The following is a 17,514-nucleotide window of genomic DNA, read 5'->3' as shown; positions in this document are numbered from 1 at the left end:
ATTTACAATTCCAGGCAAATCGGATAAAAACCACGGTTTGTAGAAACTCAAGGGGTTAAATCGGGAGATCGGTCTTGTGGGAGCTATACTAAAGCATGGAACACCATTTTTCGCGATTACGTTTTTTTAATAATCCATTTTAAAGATTATAACATTTATAACAAGTTGCTTTAGACTATTATTCAAGTTATAACAAAATTTGCATCAAAGAGGTATAATTTTATACTGTTTTTCTTACTGATTTATCTTTGATTTTAGCGGTTAAACTCGAACTTAATACCCACCTTTAACCGTGGGATTATTACAGTTTCAATAAGTAGTCCACTTTACATTTAGGCTGTACACGTTAGCATTAAATTGGTGTTTGATATTTTTCGATCATTTATCTCGTGTGGTCTCAAAGCATTGTCAATTTAACTTTAGGGCTGTTTTCTTTTAGCACTGGATATGCTAAGCCGTTAAGGACTAAAAGAAAACAGAGTACTCGTTTATCCAGGACATCTCCAAAAATATGCAACTCTGCCATCAGCTGTTTAAAAACAATCACAGAAAATAAGTGAAATCTTGCATTTTTAATGTATCAAATGCTTCAATTAGTAATAAATATTTACTGCTGCGATTATTTATGACACTGTATAACATTGAATTTCATTTTTTTCGATAAAATAGTCACAATAAATTGCTATTGTGAATCGAAGAAGCGTCACTTTATCCAAATACAATCTGGCAACATCGGCGCGACTTGCACTGATGAGATGTTCTGGATAGAACACCAGTGCAACGATGTTCTGGATAACCCATACAAATGTTGCATCCAGTGCAAAAAGAAAACAGCCCTTTTATTATTAGCGGCAATAGGGAATACCAAAATTGCCTTTTAAATAGGTGTGAGGTAAAATCTCCCAAAAATACTTTGAAATGTGTCTGTGCTATTTTGAGTGCAAGTTCAGAAATGAACTTTTCCAATGAGTTAAAGATTGGGCTAATTCAACTACAACATCTATTGTGATTTGCCTGCAATGTAAGTGCGACATCTTGTTATAAACATATTTGGTAAATGTCAATACTAGCATTTGGCAACTTTTCGGATTTATCGTATCGATATTATTATCATCGATTTCCGATTACTTCGATTTAATAGAATAGTGCACTTATCAAGGACACGAACCAACAAAGATGGGTAATGTGAGTAACGCACGCAACCCTATAAACACACCTACATATTTTAAACATTGACAATGACTTGCGTTCAACACGATTTCAAACCATTATATGCAAAATTTTTCAAACCTTTAATCCTATTAGGATTTTAGTATTTATAATGGTGCTACTGAATTGAAATTGCTTTTCTAAAAAGGACCGCAAATATATTGCAGATTTTAATCATGGCATAGAGCATGTCTCTATTGGGTTTATAAATATCCATTTAATTGTAAATGTCAAAATTTTATTTCTATAGAAAATTTTGTCAAAATTTTATTCCCATAGAACATTTTGTCACAATTTTATTTACATTTTGTCAAAATTTTATTTCCATAGAACATTTTGTCAACATTTTATTTGCATAGAAAATCTTGTCAAAATTTTATTTCCATAGAAAATTTTGTCAAAATTTTATTTCTGTTGAAAATTTTGTCAAAATTTTATTTCTATAGAAAATTTTGTCAAAATTTTATTTCTATCGAAAATTTTGTCAAAATGTTTTTTTCTATAGACAAATTTGTTAACATTTTTTGTCAAAACACTTACATATTTTAAAAATTGACAATGACTTGCATTCAACACGACTCCAAACCATTATATGCAGACTTTCAAAAATTTAATCCTATTAGGATTTTAGTATTTATAATGGAGCTACTGAATTCAAATTGCTTTTCTAAAAGGACCGGAAATGTATTGCAGATTTTAATCATATCATAGAGGATGTTACTATTGGGTTTATAAATATCCATAATTGTAAATGTCCAAATTTTATTTTCATAGAAAATTTTGCCAAAATTTTATTTCTATAGAAAATTTTGTCAAAATTTTATTTATATAGAAAATTTTGTCAAAATTTTATTTTTATACAAAATTTTGTCAAAATTTTATTTTCATAGAAAATTTTGCCAAAATTTTATTTCTATAGAAAGTTTTGTCAAAATTTTATTTTCATAGAAAATTTTGCCAAAATTTTATTTTCATAGAAAATTTTGTCAAAATTTTATTTCTATAGAAAATTTTGGCAAAATTTTTTTTCTATAGAAAATTTTGCAAAATTTTATTTCTATAGAAAATTTTGTCAAAATTTTATTTCTATCGAAAATTTTGTCAAAATGTTTTTTTCTATAGAAAAATTTGTTAACATTTTTTGTCAAAACACTTGCATATTTTAAAAATTGACAATGGCTTGCATTCAACCCGACTCCAAACCATTATATGCAGACTTTCAAATATTTAATCCTATTAGGATTTTAGTATTTATAATGGAGCTCATGAATTCAAATTGCTTTTCTAAAAGGACCGGAAATGTATTGCAGATTTTAATCATGGCATAGAGGATTTCACTATTGGGTTTATAAATATCCATAATTGTAAATGTCAAAATTTTATTTTCATAGAAAATTTTGGCAAAATTTTATTTCTATAGAAAATTTGGTCAAAATTTTATATCCATAGAACATTTTGCCAAAATTTTGTTTCTATAGAACATTTTGTCAAAATTTTATTTTCATAGAAAATTTTGTCAACATTTTATTTTCATACAAAATTTTGTCAAAATTTTATTTTCATAGAAAATTTTGCCAAAATTTTATTTCTATAGAAAATTTTGTCCACATTTTATTTTCTATAGAAAATTCTGCAAAATTTTGTTTCTATAGAAAATTTTGTCAAAATTTTATTTCTATAGAAAATTTCTTCAAAATTTTATTTCTATAGAAAAATGTGTCAAAATTTTATTTCTATAGAAAATTTTGTCAAAATTTTATTTCTATAGAAAATTTTGTAAAAATTTTATTTCTATATAAACTTTTGTCAAAATTTTATTTCTATAGAAAATTTTGTCAAAATTTTATTTCTACAGAAAATGTTGTCAAAGTTTTATTTCTATAGAAAAATTTGTCAAATTTTTATTTCAATAGAACATTTTGTCAAAATGTTATTTCTATAGACAATTTTGTCAAAATTTTATTTTCTTAGAAAATGTTGTCAATTTTTTTTTGTATTCTGAAAAATTGTTAATACCACCCTAATATATATTTCCATCAGTCGAATCATCTTATTTAAGACCATATTTGTTCGAATATATGGCTGATTTCTCTTTTTTCCGTATAATTGCATACTATTAATTCGAAACTTTTACAGCTTCCGTTTTCATTTGATTCCACCATTGGCCGCAAAGTTTCAATTTAATGTTATTCTGGTTTCTCGCGAAAATCTGCACCAATATTTTTAAAAGTTTTTGGAGATTTGTTTTTCCAGATTGTTTTTGCCTTTTGCATGCCAGACAAAATGGAAGCGAAAATAAAATAAAAGTGGGCGCAAAACTAAACACTCGCAGTTAAACTTTCCAACACTTGATTTACATATTCGCCAAAAGTTTCGGTTGAATTATTAGAGATTTTTTTGTTTTTGGGGGTTTACTTTGTTTTGTTGCACTTACAGCAAATGTTGGTGATATTTCGAATGGATGGCAATGAAGAACTAACGATGAACGTTTCCAATAAAAACATCAGCAAAGTTTTACGCGGTAATACAAAAGAAATGAACTTGTAAGACATTAGGATATGCCATACGAATTTGTGGCCCTATTTAGATATATTTTTTTATAATCATTTGTTTATAAGACACAATAAAATAACTAAAATATCTTTTGGGTACACTCAAAACAAGTTTTGCTTGGATCCAAAGATTTTTACCTTCCCTTAAGGATTTCCGTATTGATTCCGTGCCAAAGATGCGGCTTCTTTAAAATAAAGATATATTTTAGCGACCTATCTGGCTTTAAATCTAGGACCAATAAAATTAAAATTAGGATACAGATCTTATTTATCAAATTTTCATTCTCTTTTCGTGGTTTATTAATAAAGGTACTCACGTACAAACAAATGCCAGTTTAAAAATCCAAATTATAATGGATACTTACATAAAAAATGTTTTCTAAAATTGCAAAAAAAAAAAAACTTTAAACCAAAGACGCTAAATCCTCAAAATAAGTCTTAGCCTATATTTGAATCGTTTTTATCTTAAAACTAAAGTTTCAATATTTTAGTTAATTTAAGGACAATTTCTTTAAATTGAAAATGTGTTTCTTTACTTCAAGGAAAATTAGCCTTAGTTCAAAGACATGGGACTTTAACGGAGGGACGCAAATTTACAAAATTTGTGTCCTAAATTTAATGAAGAAAATTTTTGAAGCAAAGATTGTAAACTTTATTTAATTAAAATTTCATTATTTTAAAGAAATTTGTCCTTAATATTTTGTAAATTTTGCATCCTAAAATTTAGGTTGCGTAATCTTTAATATCACATAAATATTTTTTTTTCAGTGTATGATTCGTCCGAAATATCCTAATACATAGCCTCAAAAATACAAAAAAAAAAAACAAGGCAATTGAATTACATAAATATGGCAACAGGCTGCCATAAATTGTGAGAAAGGAGAGAACAAAAAAAAAATGATTGAAGTTGTCTGAAGTTGAAGTTCTCTTACAGAAACTTTACTTCAGCCATGCTAAATTGAAGTTTCTTTATAGAAAACCCAATTCAGCTTGGCTGAATTGAATTTTTACTATAGAAAACCTATTTCACCCATGCTGAATTGAAGTTTTCCTTTTGAAATCCTAATTCAGTCAACGACGAATTGAAGTTTTCTTATGGCACACCTAATTCAGCTAGGCTGAATTGAAGTTTTCTTATGGCAAACCTAACTCAGTCAGGCTAAACTGAAGATTTTCTATAGAAAACTTAATTCAGCCAGGCTAAATTGAAGTTTTCCTACAAAAACCTAAATCTTTAAACCTAATTCATTCAGGATGAATTGAAGTTTTCCTATAGAAAACCTAATTCAGCCCAGCTGAATTGAAGTTTTCTTTTTGAGACCCTAATTCAGCCTGTTTGAATTGAAACCTAATTCAGCAATGCTGAATTGAAGTTCTCCTATAGAAAACCTAACTCAGCCGGGCTGAACTGAAATTTTCCTACAGGAAACCTTTTTTCCATAGAAGGTTTAATTCAGTCGGGCTGAATGAAAACCCAATAATTCAGCCAGTTTGAATTGAAGTTTTCCTAGAAAACCAAATTCAGCAAGGCTGAATTGAAGTTTTTCTATAAAAAACCTAATTCAGCCAGCCTGAATTGTAATTTTCAAATAGAAAACTTAATTCAGCTAGATTGAATTGAAGTTTTCCTATAGAAAATCAAATTGAGCCCGGCTAAATTGAAGTTTTCCCATAGAAGGTTTAATTCAGTCGGACTGAATTGAAGTTTTCCTATAGAAAACTCAATTCAGGCACGCTGACTTGAATTTTTACTATAGAACACCTATTTCAGCCTTGCTTAATTGAAGTTTTCCTATTGAAAACCTAATTCGGCCATCCTGAATTGAAGTTTTCCTATAGAAAACTTAATGCATCCAGACTTAATTGAAGTTTTCATATAGAAAGCCTAATTCAGCCACACTAAAATTAAGGTTTCCTTTAGAAAATCTAATCCAGCCAAGAAGAATTGAAGTTTTCCTATAGAAAACCTAATTCAGCCAGGAAGAATTGAAGGTTTCCTACAGAAAACCTAATTCAAACAGGCTCAATTGAAGTTTTACTATTGAACATCTAATTGAGCCTGGCTGAATTGAAGTTCTCCTATAGAAAACCTATTTCATCCATGCTGAATTGAAGTTTTCCTATAGAAAATCAAATTGAGCCCGGCTTAATTGAAGTTTTCCCATAGAATGTTTAATTCAGTCGGGCTGAATTGAAGTTTTCCTATAGAAAACCCAATAATTCAGCCAGTTTGAATTGAAGTTTTCCTAGAAAACCAAATTCAGCAAGGCTGAATTGAAGTTTTCCTATAGAAAACCTAATTCAGCCAGCCTGAATTGTAATTTTCAAATAGAAAACCTAATTCAGCTAGATTGAATTTAAGTTTTCCTATAGAAAATAAAATTAAGTTTTCCTTTAGAAAACTTAATTCAGCCAGCAAGAATAGAAGTTTTCCTATAGAAAACCTAATTCAGCCAGGAAGACTTGAAGTTTTCCTACAGAAAACCTAATTCAAACCGGCTCAATTGAAGTTTTACTATTGAACACCTAATTCAGCCAGGCTGAATTGAAGTTCTCCTATAGAAAACCTAATTCAGCCAGGCTGAATTGAAATTTTCCTATAGAAAACCTAATTCAGCCGTGCTGAATTGAAGTTTTTCTATAGAAAACCTAATTCAATTAGGCTAAATTAAAGTTTTCCTACAGAAAACCTAATTCAGCCGGGCTGAATTGAATTTTTCCTATAGAGAACTTAACTCAGTCAGGCTGAATTGAAGTTTTCATATAGAAAATGTAATTTAGCCAGGCCGCATGGAAACTTTCCTTTAGAAAACTTAAGTCTACGGCATCTCATTGAGATACTATAGAAATCAATCTTTTCAACAAAAAAGGATTTGTATGTATCCTTCCACAGTGGTACAAATCATAATGTACACGCTAGGAAAGGGGCGCGAAAAAGGTGAGGTGGTTATTTTTCAGAATTTTTCAATCCCTATAGAGTTTGCTCTTCTTACTTAGCAACCCATCAACTGCATTATTTTATTGCAATTTAATTTCTTTTTAAAATGTTGGCTCTTTAGTTTGGTTTCATTACTTTTCGATTTGCAATAGGACAACTTAAGTTCATGCCACAAGGTATGGAGGAGCAAAAACTTTTGCTTAGGTTTTGGATATTAAATATCCATTCTCCTTAGGAAGCTAGTATAGTGGGATAATACTTATCAAACTGATAGCCAGTTCAACCTAGTCAAGGATTTGGGTAGGTTAGTTTCAGATACATGGTTACAGGCATTGCATTGCTCCTTCATTACACATTCATACATTTATCTTGGATAGGAATTTGAATCTTTAGACTGGTTCTTGGATTGTTGGAATAGATGGATGACTTGTTTGGCTGGTTGGTTGGTCTGTTGGTTGGTCGTGCCATATATTTCACGGTATGCATAGGGTTTCGTTTTGCTCTGGCACATCTGGGTCTTTCTTGTCTGATGTGAAACTTTATGCTAAACTGCATTAAAATATTGAAGAAAAAACACCAAGAACTTTGTTCCAAGTTCTTGCACTAAATTCTACTCCAGTTTCTTTCCATCTTTGGGGAATATTTTTGATGTCTTTGTCTTAATGTTTGTAGTGATTGGTGATTGTCGCTTAATTACGAGGCCCATTTGGAAAGTGTAAAATTAACTTTTTATAATTAATCTACAACATTAATCTCGAACATCTCAAAAGGAATAAAGGGAATTTACTCGTTTGAATTAATGTAATACCTTCATGTTCATATTTTCAATGAGAGGAGATAGTCTGAATTAGGTTTTCTATAAGAAAACTTAAATTCGGCTCGGCTGAATTAGGTTTTCTATAGTAAAACTTCAATTCAGCCGGGCTGAATTAGGTTTTTTATATGAAAACTTCAATTCAGCCGGGCTGAATTAGATTTTATGTTAGAAACTTGCAATTCGGGTCGGCTGAATTAGGTTTTCTATAGGAAACTTCAATTTAGCTGGGCTGAATTAGATTTTATTTTAGAAAACTTCCATTCAGCCAGGCTGAATTAGGTTTTCTTTAGAAAAACTTCAATTTAGCGCGACTGAATTGGGTTTTCTATAAGAAAACTTCAATTCAGCCAGGCTGAATTAGGTTTTCTTTAGAAAAACTTCAATTTAGCGCGACTGAATTGGGTTTTCTATAAGAAAACTTCAATTCAGCCAGGCTGAATTAGGTTTTCTATAGGAAAACTTCAATTCGGCTCTGCTGAATTAGGTTTTCTATAGGAAAACCTCAATTTAGTTTGGCTGAATTAGGTTTTCTATAGGAAAACTTCAATTCAGCCTGGCTGAATTAGGTTTTTTTTTTTATAAGAAAACTTGAATTCAGCCAGGATGAATTAGGTTTTCTATAGGAAAACTTCAATTCGGCTCGGCTGAATTAGGTTTTCTATAGGAAAACTTAAATTTAGCTTGGCTGGATTAGGTTTTCTATAGGAAAACTACAGTTCAGCTTGTCTGATTAGGGTTTCTATAGGAAAACTTCAGTTCAGCCGGCCTGAATTAGGATTTCTATAGTAAAACGTCAATTCAGCCTGGCTGAATTAGGTTTTCTATAGGAAAATTTCAATTCAGCCAGGCTGGATTAGGGTTTCTATAGGAAATCTTCAATTCAGCTAGGCTGAATTAAGTTTTTGGTGCGAAAACTTCAATTCAGCAGGGCTAAATTTGATTTTTCATTTGAAAAATTTTCGTTCTTATCCTCGTTACATTCCTGGACATCCTTAAAATATACTAAGACAACAAAAACGTGTTTTCTTGGACATTAATGTTATTGTTGTCATAGTTGCTGCTGTCATTGTTGAGATGTTGCCCCACCAAACTTTATCCTTAAAAAGCCTGGTTAACAAAGAGGGGAAAGACGAGACGAACTAAAAATATAACAATTTGGACCAGTACTAGGATACGAGATGGGAAGGTGAGTGCAATTTGACCATTCACTTTCATAAGTGAAAACAGATTTTTGTGAGCATGGTTAGGCTACCATTTTATCCTTATGGAACCTCATGAAGGAGTCACGATGTGTTCTTTACACGCTCACATCCCTAATCTGGACACAGGACACCAAGCATCTGACATCGTTGATAATATTACAGCGAAAACGAAAAAAAACAAACGCAACTATTCACTCTTAAGAAAGTTTGAGGTTTTCCCTTCGTCCTTCAGCCATTTCCATTGTGGTGGTGGAGGAGAAAAACTAAAATTAAGACGAATCAAAGAACATTGTAAGTAACGTTTAAATAAAATTTACATATTCTTTTGCTAACAACAAAATGTTGAGCAAGTACTTTGGTAAAGTTCTCTTCGCTGTTGCATATTTCCGTCGTTCGTAGTTTTATTTTGCTTTTAGCATAATTTTTGGACGAAATGGAAATTTAGTTAGAAATTTTCCACCGTTAACAGGATGTAAGGGAAACGTGCTTACAAAATTTTATTACAAATGTTTTGGAAAATATTTTACGTGGAAATATTTAAATGAAGTTATCCAAAAACATTATACTTAGCCCTTATTGCATAATATACCACATGGAAGGTTAATGGTGCAAGGAAAGAGTAGGGACAATTATATATATAGATAATATAGAAACTATAGAAAATTTTGTCAAAATTTTATTTCTATAAAAAATTTTGTAAAAATTTTATTTCTATAGAAAATTTTGTCAAAATTTTATTTCTATAGAAAATTTTGTCAAAATTTTATTTCTTTGGAAAATTTTGCAAAAATTTTATTTCTATAGAAAATTTTGTCAAAATTTTATTTCTATAGAAAATTTTGTCCAAATTTTATTTTTATAGAAAATTTTGTCAAAATTTTATTTCTATAGAAAATTTTGTCAAAATTTTATTTCTATAGAAAATTTTGTCAAAATTTTATTTCTATAGAAAATTTTGTCAAAATTTTATTTCTATAGAAAATTTTGTCAAAATTTTATTTCTATAGAAAATTTTGTCAAAATTTTATTTCTATAGAAAATTTTGTCAACATTTTATTTCTATAGAAAATTTTGTCAAAATTTTATTTCTATAGAAAATTTTGTCAAAATTTTATTTCTATAGAAAATTTTGTCAAAATTTTATTTCTATAGAAAATTTTGTCAAAATTTTATTTCTATAGAAAATTTTGTCAAAATTTTATTTCTATAGAAAATTTTGTCAAAATTTTATTTCTATAGAAAATTTTGTCAAAATGTTATTTCCATAGAAAAATTTTGTCAAAATTTTATTTCAATAGAAAATTTTGTCAAAATGTTATTTCCATAGAAAAATTTTGTCAAAAATTTTTTTCTATAGAAAATTTTGTCAAAATTTTATTTCTATAGAAAATTTTGTTAAAATTTTATTTCGGTAGAAAATTTTGTCAAAATTTTATTTCTATAGAAGATTTTGTCAAAATTTTATTTCTATAGAAAATTTTGTCAACATTTTATTTCTATAGAAAATTTGGTCAAAATTTTATTTCTATAGAAAATTTTGTCAAAATTTTATATCTATAGAAAATTTTGTCAAAATTTTATTTCTATAGAAAATTTTGTCAAAATTTTATTTCTATAGAAAATTTTGTCAAAATTTTATTTCTATAGAAAATTTTGTCAAAATTTTATTTCTATAGAAAATTTTGTCAAAATTTTATTTCTATAGAAAATTTTGTCAAAATTTTATTTCTATAAAAAATTTTGTCAAAATTTTATTTCCATAGAAAATTTTGTCAAAATTTTATTTCTATAGAAAATTTTGTCAAAATTTTATTTCTATAGAAAATTTTGTCAAAATTTTATTTCCATAGAAAATTTTGTCAAAATTTTATTTCAATAGAAAATTTTGTCAAAATTTTATTTCCATAGAAAATTTTGTCAAAATTTTATTTCTATAGAAAATTTTGTCAAAATTTTATTTCTATAGAAAATTTTGTCAAAATTTTATTTCTATGGAACATTTTGTCAAATGTTATTTCTGTAGAAAATTTTGTCAAAATGTTATTTCTATAAAAACATTTTTGAGAGGAATATTTTATTTACCATTTTTTGTATTATTGGATCAATTAATTTCGTGATTGAAGAAAAATACAAATGTTTGTGTGTAGCGGGAAAAACGCCAAATTGACAACGCTTATCGAGAGCATAGTGTTATTTTTTTCATTGGAAACATGGAATATTTTAGTCGCAAAAATATTATTTTTTCCTCAAACATAAACATGCTTGCTGAAATCACATACATAATTTCCGAGAAAATTACATGGTTACGACAAGTATGCTACACGGTCCTTGAAACATTTTTAAGGTGACAATATTCCTACTCTGGGTAGGGTGTAGGAAAGAGTATTGACAATATAAGGTCTCCTTCAATCAGTACTAGAACTAGTTCCATGTAATCTATAAGGTAGCCAGTTGGTATTATAAACTAGAAAGTCTTATAAAACAAACATATCAAGAGCATAAAGTTACTTGTTTTGACTGGAAACATGGAATATTTTTGTAGCAAAAATAAATTCCGAGAAAATAACTTAGTTACGGTATGTTCCTTGAAATATATTTGAGATGGTAATATCTCTCAATAGTTTAATGTTATTTTTTTTCCTGATAACATAAATATTTTTGTCATAAAAATATTTTTTTTTTCACCAAACATAAACATTCTTGCTGATATCATATACATAAAAAATAACATGATTACGATAATCGTGTTACCTGTTCCTTGCAACAAATTTAAGGTAATAATATTGACAATATAAGGTCTTCTTCACCCAGTAGCGGAACTAGTTCCATGTAATCTGAATAGTGGTCATTTGCCATTGAAAACTATAAAGTATTTTAAAAAACCTTATAATTTTTTTCATTTATAAAATGAAACCCTGCAATTTGTTTGTTTCAATCTCTCTTAGCGATATTTTATTGACATTTGATCAAAATCCAAGGAGGAGGTGTGGGGTGTTTAAATAATGACAACTTCTATTGCCTCAATTTGTATTCCATTGTCTGTTAGTTGTAATGCCATTATTGTTAAATATTAAATATTCGACCTGATTTTGAAATGTTTTCTATCCTAAGGCCTAGAAATATTGGTGGGAGGGGGGAGATAAATCGTGGTAAAAGATTCCACGAAATCTAATGTTTAACGCCCCAAGGTAACAGCAGCCACAAACGTGTCATAAAAACTTTAGCAAATAAATTGAAACATAAATCAGTGAAATGCTGTTATAAGGGACACCTACAAAAAAACAAAATAAAAAAATTAGAACACAAAACGAAACTCCTTGGCAATTATATAGATTTGATGATTTGTATAAAGATAATAGGGTGGAGATTATATTTACAATATATTTTATTAAAAATGAATAAATAAATAAATATATAAATAAATACATAAATAAATAAACAAACAAATAAATAAATAAATAAATAAAATAAATAAATAAATAAATAAATAAATAAATAAATAAATAAATAAATAAATAAATAAACAAATAAATAAATAAATAAAATAAATAAATAAATAAATAAATAAATAAAATAAATAAATTAATAAAATAAATAAATAAAATTAATTAATTAAATATATAAACAAATACGTCAATAAACAAATAGATCAATAAATAAATACTAAATCAATAAATGAATAAAACTAAAAAATTAAGTGATCTAATTTTAAATTTTTTGCAAAATGAAAAATCCACCCTAATATAATTTTTAAAATTAAATATTTCATAACATGAAAAATTATTTGATCAGAAGTTAAATTAAATCAATTTAATAAATATTCTATACATTTTTGAATGAATCGATTATTGTTTTAATTGAAGTTTTATTTCTGTTTTACGTAAATGATCATACACAGAAACAAATATCATTAACATTTTCCCAATTAAAATGTTAATTGAATTTAAAAAATGTCAACCAAAAAAGAAATGCAATATAAAATGTAATATAAAGTTTTGTTTTTTGTTTAAATTAAATTTTCAATTTAATAAATTTTCCATTTTTTTAATGAATCAAGTAATTTGTTAACTGAGTTTTTAATTTAAATTTATTTTTTTATTTGAGGTTTTATTTCTTTTGTTCATGTAAATTATCGTACACAGAAAAATATTCCACCAATATTTATCCAATTATTTTTTAAATTGAATTTTAAAAAAATGTCAAAAATGAAATTTTTAATTAAAGAGAAAAATCAATCAGAAAAATTAATTTATTAAATAATTGTTTAATTCGCGCAAATAATCAAATTGACTTTGTTGCTTGCTACTATCATTTTTGTGATTGAAGAAATTTCAATTAAAAAATAATCGTATTCATTTATTTAGTGTTTGCAGCCAAAAAAAAATATTTTCTCTGTGTAGTTGCATACATCCCAATTAAACTGTATCAATTCATTGTGTGATTGAAGTCTTTCCTATATAGCATTATGCTATTTGTATGGTCCACCCTAATATAAACATATTGCATAGGTACGTGTTCATGGAATCATATATCGTTTCTCAAATATCCAAATCATATTAGCAACACAGGTGCTCTTAAATATTCCGTGGTTATTCTTTGTTTTCTGTGGCATCCTTATGCCCTTCGACAAAAACTCACACTCGCACCCACACCTGTACAAAGCAATTTAGCCATGCACCAATTTGCTCCTTATGATTTCATTAAAATATTCAAGAATGTATAAGGGTCTTCCTTTACATGAGAGAGAGAGAGAGGTGTAAATGTGTCTGTCGGTGTGTGTGTGATCGGTTGGTTTAATACACAAATCATGAGGGGCGTGAATAAGTGAGTGGTTGAGAATGAAAGTGGATGTGAGTGGCACAGTATTCACCCAAGTACGTGAGATAATTTAAAGGTTAAGTGTATAGCAATTGGATGAGTGCATTAAAACTGAACTGAAAAGAAGAATAATTAAATTGAAAAATTATAAGAAAATTCTGATAAATGGATGGCGGTCGAAAAACTTTTATGCCCCTAGAATAAAACTCACCCCTCTGTATCGTTTCTTTTAACCACAATAACTGGCTCATATTTGCTTTAACCGGAGTAAGAGTAACATGATTTTTGGCATGTGATTTGTGAATTTTCTCTTCGTTTTTATTCACTCTCCCCAATGCTGTATTTGTATGACTTAAATTATATAAGAGTATTTGTTGTTTATGCATACACGTATAGATTCCATCATTTGAACATATTTTATATATTTTTTTGTTTTAATATTGACATTTGTAAAGATGTATCACACTACAACTACAATGGAATGGGTACGGATGGTTTCTTTGTAACGGTATTTGAATTATAGATGTGTGGGTATATATGTGCCGTTAGGTATACTCGTACAGATGTATTTGTTTCGAAAGTTCAAAGAGGCAAATGTGAAACGTGCCTTCAGCAAAAGTTTCTACCCCGTCTTAATAAATTGCACAGTGGTTACAAAAAAAATTAAATATAACTCGAAAGTGGAGAATTTGATAAATATCATGATCTGTATCACCATCAAGGCTTGCCACAGTTGATAGAATTCTATCAAAAATGTTAGATTTTTTTTACTGTTTGGTAGATTGGTAGAATTTCTTCTTCAAAATATTCTTCTCCAACTAAGAGGTACTTCACAAATTTTCTATAGAGAGAAAATGTTGACAAAATTTTCTATAGAAATAAAATTTTGGCAACATTTTCTATACACTGAAAAAACAGTGAACCCTTTTCCATTGCAAAATGAACTAAACTGTAGTAATATTGACCATGATTTAGCCCTTAAGATTTTTTTCAACTTGTCTAGTTTATAATTTTCTCAAATTTTAGTTCATCTATAACATTGTAGTTTAGTTCATTTTTACAACACCATAAGATTTATATACACCTACCAAGTTAAAAAGTCAATATTATTTTGGTTTACTTGCTTATTTTGTGGGAAACCCGATAATAAAAATTGGTTAACAGTCTCTTTAAAATGTCGACGACTAGACTATTTTTAAATCAATCATTCCACAGTACAGAGAAATTAAATAATTAAAGGAACAACAAACCGTTTTACTATTATGAGAATTTTCATACATTAAAATTAAACTATCTTTAAGCAAAAGTACTTTATTATAAAAACTTATGATGAAAGTTCTTAATACAATGTTTTTTGTGAATAAAAATTATGACCACATGGAAAAGAGAGTAGTTCATTTGAACCCGCTGTTTGGACATTTTGACTTATCCTTTTTTTATTCATCGTAGGTAATTTTTTCACATATCTTGCTGGAAAAAATGGAAACAATAATGAAAATTGTTAAAAATTAATACCATGTAATGAAATATAATTTTTAATTCTTCATTTTAGCTTGTAACTTACCATATTTAGGGGCATTTTATCAAATGGTGTAAGGAATTCAACTTTTCTTTGGAAAACGTATCTCATAAAATTTGTACCTGAAACAATTAGAGAAATAATGAAGTATTCTAAATAAACTCATAAAACTGTGTTGTTATCGATGTGAAAGATATAATAAAATAAATATTCTAGTTGAAAGAAAGCCAAAGTTTTAATATAAAACTTACCAATTCTCTATTAAATTGTACGCTGAGGGGAAATATAAAAAGTTGTCCAAATTTATTTGGGTTACTCTGAAATTAAATATTAAATAAAATTATTAAATAACTTTTCAAAAAATCGAATGAAAAAAATAATAATATGCATAAAAAACCAAATATTCTTGATATTCCTAGACAGTCATCAAAATGACGACACGTAATTTCATTTTCGATTTAAAATGCATTTTAGTCTATTGGGAAATGGTAAATTTAAGTTATACTAATTCGACCGTTTTATGAATTTTTGTTTTATACTACTTAAAACCAAATTGAATAAGAAAATAAATTCAAGTTTGGTTCACTTTTTCGCTCACGATGAAAATTATATCGTCTTGAAATCAGCCGTAGTCAAAATGACGAAGGATGACGTTAATGTACAAAAAATAAGGATGGCTGTCCAGGGTTAAAAGAAAGTTAAAGAAAACTTACCAATTCACTATTAAATTACAGGCAAAGGAGTACTAAAAATTTGTCCAAATTTTAAGGGGTTATTCTGAAATTAAATATTTATTTTTACATTAAAAATATTACATTAGTTTCCAAAAAAATAATTAAAGAAATACTAAAATAAGGTATTAAAAACCTGTAATTTTGATGATAAAAAGGTCATAAAAACGTAAATATTCTAGTTGAAAGAGAGCCAATTTTTAAAAGAAAACTTACCAATTCTCTACCTTTTTAAATTTGTTTTAATCCGTCTGGAGTTGCTCTGAAATTAAATATCGCTTTTACAACAAAGAAAAACATTAAACTGGTTTCCAAAAAAAAATAATTAACAAATAATAATATACATAAAAAATATTCTCTTCAAAAGAAAGCCATATTAAAAAAATACTTACCAATTTATGAATAAACTATACGCTGAGATATTACAAAAATTTTCCAAATTCATCTGGAATTGAATATTAATTTTTTACATTGAATAATGAAAATTTCAATACACTTTCAATTTCAACATATTTTACTAAATATTCTTAATAACTTTTTTCTAAACTACCGACAAAATATTAATAACTTTCATTTAAAAGGTTTAATAAACAAACGCCAATATATGACTCAAAAATCCAAAATATTCCATGCCTTTATATTCCCTTGTTGCATACCTACTTAAAAGATGCAACAGCCCACGCCAACGCCAACTATACAACTGAAGCATGCCAAACAAAACCAAGCAAAGCCAAAACATTCCTACAACAACAAAAACACATGTGCCTTTATTGAAAACAACACCTCATCCAGCCAAAAACCATCAACGAATAACAAACACACACACACAAGCCACTAAATGAACAAAATAAAAACAACCCCACGCTCATGTATACACAACAAAACTCAAGTAACATCATCTTTACATTAATCACATTCCACTATTCCGATAAAGATTTCTGTACTATGCATTAGTTCATCGCATCTGCTGACAATTTACTCTAAGAATAATATTCGTAAAGGCACACCAGTTTATGAGCGATGAAACGTTTAACTTAAAATTTGCAAAATTTTCATGAAATGTTATCTACCATTTTTGACGAAAATGTCTATAAATTTAATTACATGTGAACTAAAAATATTTCATTGTGTAATTTTTTACCAACAATTATTAACTATAGGAATAGTCAGTAAGAAATTGCTATCCACTTTCAAGTTCATTTTTCGTAAAAAAATATTTTCTCATACAAAAAAATCTTATAGTAAATTGCACTTATTATTTAGAAAATACTTTACATTTCACAAGTAGTTTTATAGCATGACAAACTAATTTTTATCTACCAGTTAAGAAATTTTTTAAGGAAATTTCCATCGTATTTTGTAGGCCATGAACTAAACGATTGCTACTTAGAATTTGTAAAATTTCCTTTCGAGTAGTTAATTTTCGTTCAAGATACGAAAAATGAACTAAAATTCTGGAAAATTCTTGTAATAAATTATTGTAAAAATCTTCTTAATTTTACGAGACACTTTATTTTCTGTGTAGAAATAAAATTTAGAGAGAAATTTCTATAAAAAAAATTCTATAGTAATAATAATTTTGACAAACTTGACAAACTTTTCTTTAGAAATAAAATGTTGACAACATTTTCTATAGTAATAAAATTTTGACACAATTTTCTTTAGAAATAAAATTTTGACACAATTTTCTTTAGAAATAAAATTTTGACAAAATTTTCTTTAGAAATA

General features: G+C 27.6%; 1 long non-coding RNA gene across 2 annotated transcripts; it reads right to left on the bottom strand.

The window, feature by feature from the left end:
• Nucleotides 1–15,303: 15,303 nt before the first annotated feature.
• On the bottom strand, nt 15,304–16,585 carry LOC142241913 (uncharacterized). Of its 2 annotated transcripts, none has more exons than XR_012723865.1 (5): nt 16,443–16,585; nt 16,179–16,231; nt 16,003–16,090; nt 15,769–15,832; nt 15,304–15,372 (listed from the first exon to the last, which is right to left on the bottom strand). It is a non-coding gene; the product is annotated as an uncharacterized LOC142241913 (long non-coding RNA). The 2 variants fall into 2 exon arrangements; XR_012723866.1 differs by having other exon boundaries at nt 16,003–16,064.
• Nucleotides 16,586–17,514: the final 929 nt, after the last annotated feature.

Source organism: Haematobia irritans, chromosome 5 (genome assembly GCF_050003625.1).
Source record: "Haematobia irritans isolate KBUSLIRL chromosome 5, ASM5000362v1, whole genome shotgun sequence".
NCBI classification, from domain to species: domain Eukaryota; kingdom Metazoa; phylum Arthropoda; class Insecta; order Diptera; family Muscidae; genus Haematobia; species Haematobia irritans.
This window is presented reverse-complemented; position numbering and strand designations above follow the sequence as displayed.